The 17952-nt window shown below is 39.3% G+C and overlaps 1 protein-coding gene across 1 annotated transcript in view; it reads left to right on the top strand.

Moving 5' to 3' along the window:
* Positions 1–2973: 2973 nt before the first annotated feature.
* The window catches only part of LOC135109366 (thrombospondin type-1 domain-containing protein 7A-like), a 214746-nt gene continuing 199767 nt past the window's right edge, over positions 2974–17952 (top strand). Inside the window, exon 1 of the mRNA XM_064020758.1 lies at positions 2974–3166. The gene's annotated coding sequence lies outside the window, so the exon portion shown is untranslated. The remainder of the gene's footprint in view (positions 3167–17952) is intronic.

The raw sequence follows: 17952 nt of genomic DNA, 5'->3' as shown, positions 1-17952 counted from the left end.
AATATGGAGGAGGAGGAGGAGGAGGAGGAGGAGGAGGAGGAGGAGGAGGAGAAAGTAGGAACGTGAGAACTAAATAAGGTATTTCCATATAAGAAACAAAAGGCAAAATATGAAGACTAACAAAAAAAAAAAAATCCAACGAAAAAAATAGAAGGGAGGAGGAAAGCAACAAAAGAAAAAAAAACAAGAACATGAAAAGAAAAACAAACCGAAAATGAAAAGACTATGATAATGATAAAAACAACGACAATCAACAAAACAAACATAACAACATCAAAAAAACACATCACACCACACCACGTCCCCTGCTGAACTGGACTGGAGGTAATAATGAAAACTCAAGCCAAACCCAGGCAGTAAGAGAGACACGTGAAACATATATTCTCTGGGAGACAACTGGGATATGTATGAGGTCAAGACAGGCTGCCCTCGGGAAATCTGTCGGCGAGCAGGGCTGAGAGAGACGGGCTGGGAGAGAGAGAGAGGCTGAGGCAGGCTGAGGAGTAGTCTATCTGCCGGCGTGTTGAGGCTGGGGACGACCTGCAGCGCCACGCATTACTGAGGTGACACACGGCCGCTCCACGCATTACCCAAGGCCCTCCAAGTCTGCTGGAACTGAAAATTGTATAATATGCAAATGATTAATGTTTCTGGTTCTTTTACAGCGGGGCCAATGGTAAAGGTTTCCGGTTCTCAGATTACAGTCAACGATAGGTTCTTAGGCACAGGAAGGGCACTGATTAATGTTCCCGGTTCTCAGGTACAGAAACGGCAATGCTAATGTTCCCGGTTCTCAGGTACATGAAAGGCAATTATAAATGTTCCCGGTTCTCAGGTACAACGGACGCAAGGATTAATGTTCTTGGTTTTCAGGTAATATTCCCAGTTCACAACTATATTGAAAATTTGTTGCAGTAGTGACGTGTTACTAATACACGTGGGAGATGGAAAGGTCACATGCAATCACAGTATTAAAAATCAAGAGGAAATGTAACAAATCTAAATATAAAAGAATTGCCGGTTAGCGCGTGAAATACCATGAAGTACTTAAAACAAAAATCACCAGTAATAATTCACGTGACATTCCCACAAAACAAACCTAACAGAGCCTTCAACCAATACTCTGCACAGGTGACCGAGGCAGACTTAGCCACTACCTTAACCTGAGCACCGAGCCGAAGGGAAAAAAAACGCGAATATACACACCACAGTAAGCACGTCACGAAAATGCATATAAAACACACAATATTATATGACAGTTTTATATGTCCGCCATTATAACACGCGTGGCAACTCAGCTTGTGCGATATGTGGCTTGAAAAAAGTTTGGACTATAAAAAAAAATAAATAAAAATGTATACAGGTAAAACATTAAACTATGAAAATAATGCACCGAAATAAACAATTAGTTATTTGAGAGTTGTGTGTGTGTGTGTGTGTGTGTGTGTGTGTGTGTGTGTGTGTGTGTTTGTGTGTGTGTGTGTGTGTGTGTGTGTGTGTGTTGCAGTATTTTAGTTTAAGTGGAACTATTACTGAATTGTCTTGTTCTCGATTATACGAACTAAAATTTGTGTAATGACTATTGTAAAAGCTGTGGTCAATAACTGTGTGTGTGTGTGTGTGTGTGTGTGTGTGTGTGTGTGTGTGTGTGTGTGTGTGTGTGTGTGTGTGGCGGGGCGCGGAGACAAACACGTCGCCGCTTCATTGGCCTTGCCCAACACTCACACCGCCGTTAATTGGCGCACAAGTTTTAATGAAGGATCAGGATGGAGGCCGTAAGACTCTAACTCCGCCCTAACTCATGATAACACAGATTGGACGCCCCGCCACCACCACCACCACCACCATTACTCTCTTCCAAGGACAAACTTTCCCACGGACGGACGAAATTTTCCACAAGAGCGACGTGAGGAAAAAGACTAAGATGGAGGTTCACTTTCGACAAAAAAAAAAGACAATAAAAAGACAGCAACAGCAACAACGAATAGAACGACAAGAAAAACGACCACAACGATAACAACGACTGCAGAAAAAAAACATCAACAATAATAACAAAAAAAAAAAAAAAAACTCGACACCAACATCAAGAACAATAATAATAATAATAATAATAATAATAAAATAATAATAATAATAATAATAATAATAATAATAATAACAACAACAACAACAACAAGGCTTCAATAACAGCCCATTAGCAGGTATCCGAGGTCCCATATGAAGGAATAATGAGAGGCATTAGTGAGCGAGAGACTGCATTACACACACACACACACACACCTGCCAATCATCACACTCACCTGTCAGTCATGCATATCTTGTTACGTGATGTGTTAATGGCACCGTACTGTGTGTGTGCGTGTGTGTGTGTGTGTGTGTAATGATAGTTCTTCGTTAACATTATTTATTTTTATTGATTTTTTTTATTTATTTCTGCATGGATACGGAAAAAAAAAAAAAGTAATCTCTGGTCTTTTTCTCCTAATCTATTCAAGAGCCTGCTGTATTAAAGTGTGTCCAAATGTTAGTAATGATGGGAAAAATTCGTCTAATAGTGAGAGGATATAAAGTCTGTCCTTTGTACATCAGCAATTCAAATGATCTTACCGTAACCATTGAGACTATAACAACAACCACTATTTCTCCAGCTTACATTAAAGGCTTCAAAAAAGGGTAACTGGTATCTTGAAAATCCTACACTATATCAATCATGTACAAATACCATTAGAGTGATTAAGCATTTCAAATATTTCAATTAAACGGTATCATTTCATTCCTTTTTTCTATGTCATGTCGATTAATACATCTACAATCAATACATTAACTATCTATGACCGCTCTGACAGCCTGCCTTTCTCTTATCCTTTCATAATCACTACTATTTCTCATTCTTACGTACACAAAACGGTATCATTTCACTTTTTTCTACGTAATATCTATAAGTGTGTCTGATCAATGTATTATCTATGAGCTCTCTAACAGCCTGCCTCTCTCTCTTCTGTGTCAGGGGAGTGGGGCGTGTGCTGGTCGGAGCGAGGGTGCGGCCTGGGCAGCGAGGAACGGACAGTATGGTGTGCTGATGTCAGGGGACGGCCGCTGCCACCCACCCTCTGCAAGGACGCTGATCGCCCCCCTAACTCCCGCTCCTGCTACACCACTTGTCCGGGTAAGTAACGTTGCTTCCACTACTTCCATTTCCATTAACCTCTCGAAGAAATGCCACGCTGGAGACGATCATTATGAATAAACTTGGATATGCACGGTACTTTTTATGCTTGTGGGAGGTCAGGTGAGGGCAGCAAACTAGTTCCTTCCTCTACTAGTCGCTGAAGACACGCCACGCTAGCGCCCATCACCATCATAAATAAACTCAGATATGTACTTTTTTTTTATGCGTGCAGGAGGAGAAAGAAAAGCCCGCTATTCTGCAACTTCAGAAAAAAAAAAAAAAGTTAAGCTCGAGAGGAAAGTCCAAAATGGAGAGCGATACAAAAAAGGCGGTTTTCACAAGGCGGGTATTCATTCCGGGAAATACTTTACCTGAAAGTCTCTGATTGTGGGCGATTTTTGTCGAGTTTTTGTGTGATATTCGCGGAGTGGTGATATTTTTGGCCTCAACCACTTTCGCCAGGGACACGAGAATGCAGCGCCAGTGAAGACAGACCCACAAAAAAGGCATCAGTAAAGAACCTCACCCAAATGGAGTGCTCACGCCAGCGGGTATAATTCCACGGTGCAAGATTCAATAAATATGATATGCGTGCAATAAACGAATTTGAAAGGCAGACATGCACACACCAAACACGTCACACACACACACACACACACACATACATACAGACACAGGAGAAGAGAGAGAGAGAGAGAGAGAGAGAGAGAGAGAGAGAGAGAGAGAGAGAGAGAGAGAGAGAGAGAGAGAGAGATTAATTCAGTTACACTATATATTAATGCAAATATGACCTGACTCAACAGAATAAACCTTCTCCTTGATTAAATAAAAACGACTGAAAATTGTTACTTACACGTGAAGATAGTGAAGATTACGGGGAACAGATGGAAGGGGGTGATTCGGGCTTGGTTCCTATAAGTACAAACCTAACCTGACTCAACACAGTAAGGCTTCATGAGACATTGAGATAGAAGAGTGAGAAAGGAGTACGAGATCTTAAGTTTGTCAAGAGTAGTGAAGAGAAATGTTTAGTCTTTGTACGCATTAGTATAATCAACATAACTTGGTGAAGACAAAATTGAACTAAAGTCCTTCCTCGCGCACAAAAGTAATGAGACAGAAGTAGATTATCTTTGTTTGTCAGGAGCAACGGAGAGAAATGTTTAGTCTCAGTACGTATTAGTATAAACATGACAATTTTATTTCATATTTGTTTCAAACTTGATTTTAGCCTTTTAACAGCATAACTACCTGGTAAGAAATAACTAAGCCAAGTCGTTATGCTATAGTGTATCTATAGATGTATGTAACTTTTTTTTGCAAATAAACTGTAAACTAAACTAGGCGAATAAAATTAAACTAACTTGATGATGGAAAAAAAGAAACATGATATCTTCCTTACGCAGAAAGGTAAAGAAAGAACCAGATCATCTTGACTTTCTCAGGAACAGGTGGAAAGAAAAAAAAAATAAAAAGCATTTGCGAGTATTAGCACAAACATCACCTGACAAAGCACAATAAAACTTGATGAAAGATTAAGATACAAGACCTTCCTCACGCACAACGTTAGTGGGACAGAAGCAATGATCTTAAGTTTCACAGTCTTGGTGCGTATTAACAGACATTACCTGACTCAACACGATAAAACTTGATGATGAAAGATAAAAAGCTTAAGATCATCCTCATGCAAAAAGATAATAAGACAAATATAAATGGTCTTAAGTCTGTCTGGAAGAGGTGGAGAGAAAATTCAGCACAAAACTCGGTGACACACACACACACACACACAAAGAAAAATTAAATAAATAAATAAATAAATAAATAAATAAATAAATAAAAATAAAGTAAAATAAAATAAAATAAATAAAATAAAAAAAAGCAAAGACAAAACATCACGCAACAAAACAGAGACAGAAACAGTTGATCTTAAATTTGTCAGGAACAGGTGGAGAGAAAATTCAGTCATGATGCGTATTAGCAAACATAACCTGACTCAAGACAATAATAAAACTTGATGATTTAAGATAGAGACGCAAGACCATCTTCATGCAAAAATGTAGTAAGACAGAAACAAATGGCCTTAAGGTCGTCATTACGTTCTGTGCTACATATGACCCCATCACTTTATCCACCCCGTAATATACTTGATGACAAAAAAAAAAAAAAAAAAGTCACTAATCACTTTATCTTATCTCTTTTACGAGCGAGGGAGGCCAGGGACATAAAAAATAAAGGACGAAAAACCCCCACTAATTCCCCGCTTCTAAAAGTTAACGGAAGAAGAAAAAAGCTCAGTAAAGGTATGTTAAAGATATTACGAGACTAAGGGGCTTTACCTCCTATCCTGGACTGACGCAACCATCCCTCAACGCTCCAACAAAATCCGGTGGTAAAGAATAAAGGCATCATCGTCTCTCTCATCTGGCGGAGGCGTGGTAGTGGCAGGGTGTGAGAAGCGAAGGGTCTTTATGTTCTGTGTCGACTGCGTAAAAAAGCAACCACCGCCTCATTTCCTAAAGTTCTGTCGGTGGAAATAAAGGCATCATCATATTCCCTCCTGTCTGGCAGCCGTGTGCTAGTGACAGTGAGTGAGGAGCGAACGGTTTTTAATGCTCCATCCTGCACATTAATGCAACTCTCGTATTATTATTCCCTGAAGCGAAGTACGAGTCAATAGCAAGCATTAGAAGATTAGCTGACTAGTAGTTAACCCGGTTTCATTAAGTAGAAAAAAAAGAGGTGATAGGAGGGCAGAGGTATGTTGTCTTTTACATAGGAACTGCCACTTGTAGACTTCTTGCAGCTTCCTTCATGAACTTACAGCTTCCTTTATAATCTTGTTTACGATACTGCGGCTTCCTATTAATCTTGCAGCTTCCCTTTGATATTTCCCTTGCGATCTTATTTCCTTTATGATCCTGTAGCTTTCCTTATGATCTCACAGCTTCCCCTTATGATCTTGCAGCTTCCCTTATGATCTTAAACCTTCCCTTATGATCTGATGTGCTTAATAATGCATCATGGAATTCCCTTTGTCTGGCGGAGGCGTGATAGACAGGGAGTGCGGAATGGAGGGCCTCCAGGCTGATCACGAGTCATGGATGCTAATGAAATATCGGAGCTAGGATCGATACGTCAGTCAGAGGCCCACGCTGGATACTTAGCATAATGACACTGATTTGAGGTAAAGCTTTAGCATTCATGAATGTAAAACTGTTTTCCGCCCACGCTCAGGGAGATGCGAAAGATGCCGCGATGGGGAGGAAGAGGAGGTTGGTAAGATGCTTTGTTTTATATATATATATATATATATATATATATATATATATATATATATATATATATATATATATATATATATATATATATATATATATATATATATATATATATATATATATAATATTTTTATTTTTTTCTTATATTTGATATCTTCAATTTTTTTTTTTTTAGTATTGTGTTAGTTAGGGGAATTACGGGGAACGACTCTCAAGACAGAAAAGGAATTTGATAGGATTTCTTTTACTTTTTATTATTATTATTATTATTATTTTTTTTTAGAGAGAAAGTGTTTTTTATGTTTTGTGTTCATACGAAAGGAGGTTAGTGAAAGGAATTTGAGAGAACGACTGAATAAAAAAGTTGGTTGAATTATAAAAAAAAAAACATTACCTTCCTTATGATTTTATTTCAGATTAAAAGTGTTTTGTTTTGTAGTGAAACCAAAGTTAGTTATTTCGAGGAATCAGGGAGAACGATTAAAAAGAGATAAGTAGGAATTTTTCTACTATCCATCTTCTCTATGATATTTCTGTTTAGAGAGGAGGAGATAGACAGAGAAAGTAGAGAGAAAATGTTATCGTTTTCTGTTCATATCAAAAGTGTTTAGTGAAAGGAATAATAGAGAAACACTGAAGACAAAGAAAAAAAGAAGGTTGGGGGATTATTTTTCTACGATCATGATTCTCTTTCTTTTTCAGAGAGAAAGTGTTAGTGTGCTGTGTTCATACCAAATAGGTTTAGCTGGGAAATTAGAGAGGACAACTAAAAACAAGTGAAGTTAGTGATTTTTTTGTTACTTTCGTTAAGGTTATCATCATTTTAGAGAGAGAGAGAGAGAGAGAGAGAGAGAGAGAGAGAAAGAGAGAGAGAGAGAGAGAGAGAGAGTTTCTGTCCATACCAAAAGGGGTTAGTTAGAGGAATTAGAGAGAAAGACTGATTAATTGACTGACTGACTGAATTAATGACACTGCAATAACTGGATCATATGGCGCAATATACGGTCTCTCTCTCTCTCTCTCTCTCTCTCTCTCTCTCTCTCTCTCTCTCTCTCTCTCTCTCTCTCTCTGCTGCCATTCTGTCAGATATAAGAAACAGAAGGAAAAACTCGAGCACAGCGGAACAAGACAGCGAGCGTCCCGTGTTTTCATTATGGAGGAAAGCGAAGCGAAAGACAAATATATACGAGGGAATACAAGCCGTTGACTCCACCCTTGTCTTGTCCTCATAGCGAAAACAGCGAGAGCGAGAGCGAGAGCGAGAGAGAGAGAGAGAGAGAGAGAGAGAGAGAGAGAGAGAGAGAGAGAGAGAGAGAGAGAGTCATTCCCATACGAGTAACCCTCCCTTTCTCTCTAGTTCCCCCCCCAAAGTAAATAGCGTTTTTTTTTTTCTAGATTCATTTTTTTTTCTCTCTCCATCCGATTTTGTTCTCACTTTTACACCCTCCCACTACTCTCTTCTCCCTCTGCCGCTTAAGGCTCTTACCCTACCTACCCTCTCTCTCTCTCTCCCTCAGTTTACCTTTTTTTTTCCCCGTCTCTGCCCTCCTCTCCCTTTAACAATGCCTTCCCTCTGCTATAACTTGCATTTCTCTATTCCCCTTCCTCCTTCTTTACATGTCTGTGTTCCCTCTGCCTCTGTGTCTATTCCTCCCACCCCTCCCTATCCACCCAGATACATAGATAGATAGATAGATAGATAGATAGATAGATAGATAGATAGATAGATAGATAGATAGATAGATAGATAGATAGATAGATAGATAGATAGGTAGGTAGATGAATAAAAATTTTCATTGACCACAAAAAAATAGAAAGACTTAACAAAACGTAATGGATATGAATTTCGTTATGGTCCGTATAAAGCCACCGGAATAACACTTATAAAAATGGATCATTCGATAAAACAGAACGTAGATAACAAAACTAGCAAAAAATAATAGAGAAACAAGAACATGATTATATTTGGATATTCTTTAAGTAATAAATACACAGCAGTAGTGGTAGTGGTGGTGGTAGTAGTAGTAGTAGTAGTAGTAGTAGTAGTAGTAGTAGTAGTAGTAGTAGTAGTAGTAGTAGTAGTAGTAGTAGTCAACTGAGAAAAAAATTATAAGTAACAAAAAATACATGTTTTTTTTTCGTCTAACTTAAAAAGAAAACAACATCATATAGAGGACTAACTGAAGCCAAACCTGAATACTAAAACACACACACACACACACACACACACACACACACACACACACACACACACACACATACACACACACACACTCTCAGACTCTGTGGCAAAGAAGGAAAGGAAGAATGTCTAGGGAACATTCTCCTCATCTCAATTACTCATCACTTTTAATTTGCATCCGAAAGTTTGAGATGCTACTCGTGCCCCCAAACCTGTATACTCCACTCCGATCCAACCTCTTCTGTTGCTCTACCTCTCCCGCTCCCTTTCTCTTTCTCTGCTTCCCTACGGCTCTTTTCCCTCTTTTCCTCCATTTTTTTCTTATTGCTGCTCCCTCTCCTCCAGCTGTCACCTCCCTCTTTCTTTCCTTCATCTCTATCTTCCCTCCTTATTTCCTTCTCTCTTCCTGATTCAGTACGCTTGTTTTTCTTCTTTCCCTTCCTCGCTTGTTAAATCCTCCTGTCCTTTTGTTCTTTCACTTCCTGATTCTCCTCTTTCCCTTTACATTTTCTTCCTTCTTTCTTCTCATTGCTTTCTTCTACATTTCATTATATTTCTGTTCCTCCGCATTTCCTTTCTCCTTTCCTCCTTTGCTAACTCTCATTCCTTTTTGCCATTTGTTTTTATTCTTGCTTCACTTGCTTCTTCTCTTTTTCTTTTCTTTCATATATTTTCTTCCTTCTTTCTCATCTCCTTCTTCCACAATTCAGTATGCCTCTTTTTCTCCGCATTTTCCTCCTCCTCCTTCCTTCCTTTGCTAACTCGTATGTTTTTTTTTTTTTTGATCATTTATTTATCGTTGTTCCACCTCTCCTGCTCTTTCTCTTCATCTCTTTTCTTTCTCCTCATTTCCTTCTTCCACAATTCATTATATCTCTATTCCTCCGCATTTCTCTCCTCCACTCCCTTGTTAAATCGCATTTTTTTTTTTTTCGTCCTTTGTTTTATCATTCCTCCACTCAATTCTCCTCTTTTCCTTTTTTTTTTCTTTTCATGCATTTTCTTCTCTCAGTTATCTCTTCCACAATTCATACATCTATTCCTTCACATTTCCCTCCTACTTCTCTCCCTTTTTGTCCTTTGTTTTATCATTCATCCACGTGCTTCTCCTCTTTTCCTTTTTCTTTTATTCATTCTTTTTTCTTCTTTCCCAATTCCTTCTAACACACTTCATTATACCTCTATTCCTTCACATTTCCCTCCCCCTTCCTTCCTTCCTTTGCTAACTCACATCCTTTTTTCAGTCCTTTCTGTTTTATCCTCACTCCACCTCTCCTACTCCACCTGCTTCTCCTATTACCTCCTTTCTTTCCCCTCCCTCCCTCTTTCCCTCGCTCCAGCCCTGCCTGCAGCTGCTCTTTCCTGGCAGAGTCGTCGGATCGTGAACACTACAACCAGCCAGGGAAAAAGCAAATTCAACCGGAGGGAAGTGAAGGAGTGTCCGATATGGGTTTCCGATATTTGTCCTGTGGCAGTACTTCCCGGCACCTGATTCACGGCCGGCCCTGGGAGAGGAGAGGAGAGGAGGGAAGAGAGAACGAGTACACCAAGCAAGGACGAAAGAAAGAAAGGAGTAGCGAGGGTGGTTCTGCAGGCATGGGGTTTTGTTTTGTTTTTCCGATGGTTAAGTGAAGGCGTTGCTTTACTGCTTAATTAGAGGCGATGAGTGGTAAGGGCAGATAAGGAAGGAAAGGTAGGTAGGTAGTGAGTGCTCCTACAGCCATGGAGATACTCGTTTTTATGGTGTTTTTGTCAAGGTAGTGGTTTGTGTGTGCTTAACGAGAGGGTCAATGAGTGGAGGGTCAAGAATAAGGAAGGAAGAAAGGATATAGTTCATTTTATCGTGGATGGGAATGAATGAGTGAAGGTAGAATGGCTGAATGGTAGATGAAGAAAAAAAAAACTGCGTTGTGATAGAGAAACAAAGAAAAATGGAAAGCAATAAAGATAAGTCGCAGATAAAACGTCGATAAAAATAAAAACTCCTAATCTGGAACAAACCAATAAATCACAAATAAAAAAAAGTGAAATAAAAGCCAAACGAAGCAATTTCCGCAATAAAAACGTCGGAATGGCGTGAGAACTGCGAACATACGTCAATTATACCAAATACGCTTGTGACGTGTGTGTGTGTGTGTGTGTGTGTGTGTGTATGTGTGTGTGTGTTGTATACCTAGCAACTACTGGTATCTGAGAATAAACACACGCAGTACACTCTTCAAGTTTCCTCTTACTCTATCTTACCACTGCCAAGAGTAAATCAAGCTTATAAGAGAACGTCATGGGTCTATTGGCTTTCTTTCCTCTCCTCATTATAATCTCTCTCTCTCTCTCTCTCTCTCTCTCTCTCTCTCTCTCTCTCTCTCTCTCTCTCTGGGAATAAATTATGAGGCAATTTTTTTTTACCTCACTCCCGCGGGAAATCAAGGCAAAGCAGTACAGTTTATTTTGTATTAAGGTGATGCGGTTTAAGGCTGAGAGGATTATACACCTGGCGCAGCGATGGGGGTGTCTTGGGGGGCAGGACAGGAGAGGACGGGGGATGCTGCGCTGGTTTGTGAATGACGGAAAACTGGGGGAAAAAAGGGATAAATAGATAGATAAATAGATGAGTTAAAAAGTAGTTAATTTGTCTTTTTTCTTTTACTTTTTCTTTTTTTTTTGCTATTTTCGTTCTCCTTCAAATTTCGTGGCGTTCTTATTTTCAATTCTAACGGTTATCCTTTCCTTTTATTTGTAACGTTTCTTTCCTTTATCATCATTTTTGTTGTTGTTGTTGTTGTTGTTGTTAGGCGTGTCATTCTTAATTCCATTTATGTCCCTCTTTTTTTTCATTTTCCTCCTTACTCTTCAAAATTCGCGTCACTTACTTTCATTTCTATCAATTTTTCCTTTATTGTTATTCTTCAAGTTTCGTGTGCTAGACTTATTTCCATTTCTATAACTTCCTCTTCCTTGTTCATCATTCTTAAACTTTCTTCTTCTCCTGGTCGTTTCTCCTCCTCCTCCTCCCATCCACCTCCTTCTGCCACGGTCTATATAAAAAACTATCCATCAGGAAATGTTTCAAGAAGGTTATGTAAAAATATCCCTGTGATTTGTGAAGGGGAAAATTACAAATTCGCCTTTTTTTCCTTACTCTTCCATACGTCCCTTTCAATCGAGTATTTTCTCCACTTTTTAAATATTTTCCCTCCCATCAGGAACCTCTTGTTTTCCTTTACTTTTTTTTCTCTGTCTGTTTCTCCACTACGATCTTGTCTTTCTCGTCGTCGTCGCCCTCCTCTTCTCCTCCTCCTCCTCCTCATAAATAAACAAACATTTATAAGGAAACACATCGACGGATTCATGTTCAACTCTCTCAATATTTTGATCCTAAATTTCTTTGTACCCAATTTCTCAAGACATTTCCTCCTCCTGCTCCTCCTCCTCCTCCTCCTCCTCCTCCTCCTCCTCACGATTTCCCGCCCTCCATCTCCAAGGGGCGGCGTGTCTTTGTGTCTGGAAGAACTATTTCCTGCTCACAAACCCGCGGAAGTTCATTAATAGAGGGACGCAGGAAAGGAGGAGAAAAGGGAATGAAGGAGAGGCGGGCACGGGAGGTAAGGTGAGAAGGGGAGGAGGAGGTAGGAGTGCAGGAGGCGAAGAGGAAAAGGAAGGAGGACCCGGAGGAAGGAAATGTCAACGGAGGCGAGGTGAAGGAGGAAGGAGAGAAGCATTTGTGTCAGAGCAGTGGAGAGAAAAGGGACATGATGGATGCTGGAATTATTAATGCAGGGAGGGTGGGGGGGGGGAGAGAGAGAGAGAGAGAGAGAGAGAGAGAGAGAGAGAGAGAGAGAGAGAGAGAGAGAGAGAGAGAGAGAGAGAGAGAGAGAGAGAGAGAGAGAGAGAGAGAGAGAGAGAGAGAGAGAATATATGTTACCAACTAGAAGAAAAAAAAACAGTCCTATATTTCATGCTGTTTTTAACTTGATAAGATTAGAAACGTGAAGAGAAAAAAAAGTCTCAAACTGTAAAAATAAACGAAACAAAAAAAAAATAAGAAGGTAAGCAGACTGAAGCATAGACAGAGACAGAAACATGTATTTGCTCTTGAATAAACGAAAACAAACAAACAATAAAAAGGAAAAAGGAAAAAGGGAAAAGGAAAAAGGCAAATAGAATAATCTTCCTACCCTGAAGCGCAAAATCGTGTGAAACATCTACACTGAAACTGGATTATTCATCACAGATTTGCGTCTCGCTTTCTACTTTCTATAGTCCTCCACGCGCATCTGTTTTTCATCTCTCTCTTTACACTATTTCTTTTCTATATAGTTTACTTTTCAACTTTTTTTTATGTATATTTTTTTTTTTTGTCTTGCTATCAGTTACATTTTTTCTCTTCGATATTTTTGTATGTACGTGACTCTTGTGTTTATAATGTATTTTTATCTATACATCCGTTCAGTTATTCAGTTCTACATACTAACTTTTCCTCAGCCAATCTCAGGTCACTAAATATGTGTATCTCTCTATTAAATAATTTAGTTTTCTATTTTCAACACATTAGTATCTTAAACTTTTCTTTATTTTCTGTTTATTTGCCATGTACGTATGTATCTACTTCCCTACCAATCAAGTTACATGTATTTTTCTTTCATTTACATATATCTATCTACATCAATCTATCTATCTATCAACCAAACTATTCATCCACCAATCTACCTATTTACTATCTACCAATTTACATATTTTCCTTTCTTTTAACTATCTACCAAGCTGCCTATCCACCAAACTACCCATCTATCTAGCCATCTACTTTGCCATCAACCTCACTCGTTCATCCATCCAGCAAGGACCACGCAACTTTCTCCTAATCACACACACATCAAACTCTGGAATTGAAGCAAATGTTAAAAGGACGAAATAACTGTTATTAATCGGATGAGAGTGAAGGGAGACGTTAAGAGGACGATGAAATAATAAGGAAGAGAAAGTGTATATTTAGGGTGAGAGGATGGGAAGTAGGAGTGAGAGAGGAGAAAGAGAACAGTGGGAAATGTAACTGTGAAGAGGAGACGAGAAGGAATGGTGGAAACAGGAAAGATATTTTTCACTCTCAACTTTAGTGTGTTGATATAATGCTGGAAGTGTTTCTCTCTCTCTCTCTCTCTCTCTCTCTCTCTCTCTCTCTCTCTCTCTCTCTCTCTCTCTCTCTCTCTCTCTCTCTCTCTAGCGAGAATACACTTTATACTTTCTATTGTATTATAAAACGAAAATGTTTCTCTCTCTCTCTCTCTCTCTCTCTCTCTCTCTCTCTCTCTCTCTCTCTCTCTCTCTCTCTCTCTCTCTCTCTCTCTCTCTCTCTCTCTCTCAGTGAAAAGTACTTTCTACTTTTATCTTCCTTACATTGTATTACATAACTCTCTCTCTCTCTCTCTCTCTCTCTCTCTCTCTCTCTCTCTCTCTCTCTCTCTCTCTCTCTCTCACCCGTCCCTCCGCCGTTTATTGCGAAAATTAAATAAAACACGAGCCAGTGCAAATAAGAGCTCTCATTAGTCCACGCAGCAGCGAAAAGAAGAAAGATACGAGGACGCTGACAGCCTCTGCAGGAAAAACACGGGATGGACGACGCGAGGGCGGGGGCATGATAATGAGACAAACAAACAACAACACACCTGTGGCTACGAGGAGGAGGAGGCGGAGGAGGAGGAGGCGGAGGAGGAGGAGGGGGGAAAGAGGAGAAACAGGAGGAGGAAAACTTGGGGGACAGAAAAAAAGGGAAGAAACTTTAGGAAACTGAACAACAGAGAGAGAGAGAGAGAGAGAGAGAGAGAGAGAGAGAGAGAGAGAGAGAGAGAGAGAGAGAGAGAGAGAGAGAGAGAGAGAAACATCTTTGCCCGTATGTGTCGCTTAAGGAGAAAGTCTGACTCGGAGTTAAGGGAAAGTTGTGTCTGGGTGCACGTGTGGCCCGGGGAGAGAGAGAGAGAGAGAGAGAGAGAGAGAGAGAGAGAGAGAGAGAGAGAGAGAGAGAGAGAGAGAGAGAGAGAGAGAGAGAGAGAGAGAGAGAGAGAGAGAGAGAGAGAGAGAGAGAGTTTCGATATAGAGGATAGAAAAAGGGCAACTAAGTCTGGGAACGACGAAGGAAGGTAAGAAAGTAAGTGGAGGAGAAAGTTCTGTTAGGAAGGGGAGAGAGGAGCTCCAGCGGCGGCATGGGTCAGTGAGTGTAAGTTTTGTGGAGGCGAGGGAGCAAAGGAGGTGAAATATTGCGTCTGGGAGGAGCGAACAGCCGTGAAATAAGCAATAAAAGTAGACGTGAGAGGCTCCGTGTGGTGGCTGGTGATCTGTGAAGGGAAAGGAGAGGAAAGGGGAGTGTTATGTAAAAGATAGCTACGTGTGTGTGTGTGTGTGTGTGTGTGAGGGACGGAGTAGATGGGTAGGTGTTAAAGTAATAGGATAATCTACATAATTTAATCTTCTCACTGCTATATTTACCCGCTAACATCCAGAAAGAGAGAGAAACGAAAGAATAACGTTAATTTTGTTTCTTCAAGGCTAGGGAATTATTTAAGAGAAGTACAAAAAATGAGGGTCGGTGAATTTACATATAGTCGTGGGAAAAATCGTCTGGCATCCAAACGGTTATAAGGACAAGCTATAACCTCACTTTTGAATGTTTTTTTTTTTTTTTTTACAACTGGGGACTTACAATTTTTTTTTTTACAATTTTTTTTTACAGCCTTTGAGTTGCCCTGGACCTGAGCACCTTTAAATAAAAAAAAAAGTTCGATATTCAGTAGACACGACACGGTTTACTTTTAGTCAATAAGAAAATGAAAAAAAAAGAGGTAAACTAGATAAAGGTTAAAAAGTTTCATAACCCAATGAGAAAAGAAAGAACAATAACAAGGACAACTTACCCTCGTATTAGTATTATAACAAACAAAAATAAAAATAATAATAATAATAATAATAATAATAATAATAATAATAATAATAAACAACTCATCTATGCATCACTTTTCCTCTCCTGTCAATCAACACTACACAACAATTCTAAAACCGAACAATACACTAGTGACTGGAAAGCTGCTTTTCTGGTAACATCAAAACAACGAAACGACCTCCATTACTTCGAGCCCAAAAAAAATACACGAATAGATACTTGGCACCTTGTGAGTCCTGACGCGCCACTACAGATACAGAATAAACATAGTTACATAAATACCGAATACCAAATAGTTACATAAAATTACATAAATAAACCACCACCAAGGAGCACAGCGAGTAATGAAAAGTAAAACAGTAATGAACCACCAGGATAATTAATTTAGCTCGTAATTAATTAAGCTGCCACAAAATGACAACAGTACTTCTAGATATAAATGAGACACGGGACAAAGGGTCGACACACCACCAAAAGTAGTAGTAGTAGTAGTAGTAGTAGTAGTAGTAGTAGTAGTGATTATAATATGATGATGATGATGATGCTGGTGTGTGTGTGTGTGTGTGTGTGTGTGTGTGTGTGTGTAGGAAAGGGGGAAAGAAAACAATAAGAGTAAAACACAACAAAAACTCACATAAAAGCCCCTATAAACAAGCATTGCAAGCTCGGAAGACAAAAGAAAAAAATGAGGCACAAAGTTTTAAAAAGGAACATTTTAAGTATCACAAGTTTTAAGGAGGAAAAACAGAGCAATCTTCGAACTTTTTATCTTTGAGCTGAGAATTAGAGAAAATAATGAAGCGAATGGAGAGAAAGCTTTTAAAACTCCTAAGATTCTTGCTTTTAATGAGTCTGATCAGCTCTGAGAGAGAGAGAGAGAGAGAGAGAGAGAGAGAGAAAGAGGGAGAGAGAGAGAGCGCACACGTCAACATTCAGAGTCATGACACGCTTCCCGTTCTTTGATGTCTCGAAGCCGTGAATATGAACCTTCCAAACCAACACAGCTCATCATCACGAACTCGCGGGAAATGAAACACCTGTTCCCTAGTCCGGCCTGTTATTACTTGGTCGTTACTATTATTATTATTATTATCATTATTATTACTATTATTATTGCTACTGTCTTCCTCCTACTACTACTACTACTACTACTACTACTACTACTACTACTACTACTACTACTGCCACCACTACTCTCACTATAATTGCTGTCGTTTTGTTTTTGTTGCTTATATAGTAGTTTTCGTTATTGTTGTTGTTCTTGCTTTCGTTGTTGCTTTTGTTTTCGCTGTTGCTCTTGTTTTAGTTATTGTTGGAGCGGGCAATAAATCCTCATTATCACAAACAAAGATGAATGGAGCAACAGAAAATGGGATATCAGGTCTTCACTTTCTCTCTCTCCCAGGTGACAGAGAGGGGCAGAGACGGATGGGAGGAAGGGGCAAATAGAGAAAGAGAGAGACTAGAAGAGGGAAAGAAGACTGTGAGGGAGTACCTGAGAGAGAGGAAAACGGAGAAAGAGAATGACGAGAATGAGAAGAAGAGGGAAAGGAGACAGAATAGGTGAGAGGGAGTAAGAGAGGAAAATGGAGAGACAGAAGGTGAAGAAGAGACAGAAGAATGTATGAGTGATAGTGAAACGAAAGGGAAAAAAAAAGCGAAAGACTGATCAAGATTGAGTGAAACGAGATGAAACAGAACTTAATGAAAGGAAACTAATTAAAAAAACGTGTGCGCATGAGAAATATCATGAAATATGAAAATAGAGAAAAGACGAAATGAAATCAAACAATTCAGTAAGAGAGAGAGAGAGAGAGAGAGAGAGAGAGAGAGAGAGAGAGAGAGAGAGAGAGAGAGAGAGAGAGAGAGAGAGAGAGAGAGAGAGAGAGAGAGAGAGAGAGAGAGAGAGAGAGAGAGAGAGAGAGAGATTTTTTTAGATAAACAAAAGCTGAAGCATATACAAAATTTAAGCATAAAAAAAAAACAGCTGAAAGTTTAAGAGGAAGATTGAAAAAAAAAAAACCAAGGAACTGAATGGAAGGAAAATAAACTGGGATAAAAATCTGACAAGAAAACGAGGAAACCGGAGAGGAAACAAACGGGAAAATAAAGGAGAGTAACACAGGAAAAGGAAGAATAGGGGAGATTACAGAAGAGAAGAGAAGAGAAGAGAAGGGAAAGGAAGGAGGCGAAGTGAAAGGTCGGATCCAGGATGTGTGGGGAAATTTAGTGAAGTGCAACGAATACTGTAATAAAGAGACGTCGTAACAAAGCGAAGGGAAATTTTTAGTGGAGTGAAAAGTGAAATGAAGTTAAAGGAAAACACAAAAAATTGAAAAAAAAAAAAGATAAAAAGGCGTGGTAAAGATTGAACTACACATAACAAAGCGGAGAA

This window comes from Scylla paramamosain, chromosome 18 (assembly GCF_035594125.1).
Source record: "Scylla paramamosain isolate STU-SP2022 chromosome 18, ASM3559412v1, whole genome shotgun sequence".
Classification (NCBI taxonomy): Eukaryota; Metazoa; Arthropoda; class Malacostraca; order Decapoda; family Portunidae; genus Scylla; species Scylla paramamosain.
The sequence above is the reverse complement of the archived record's forward strand: the minus strand, read 5'-3'. Positions and strand labels throughout refer to the sequence as shown.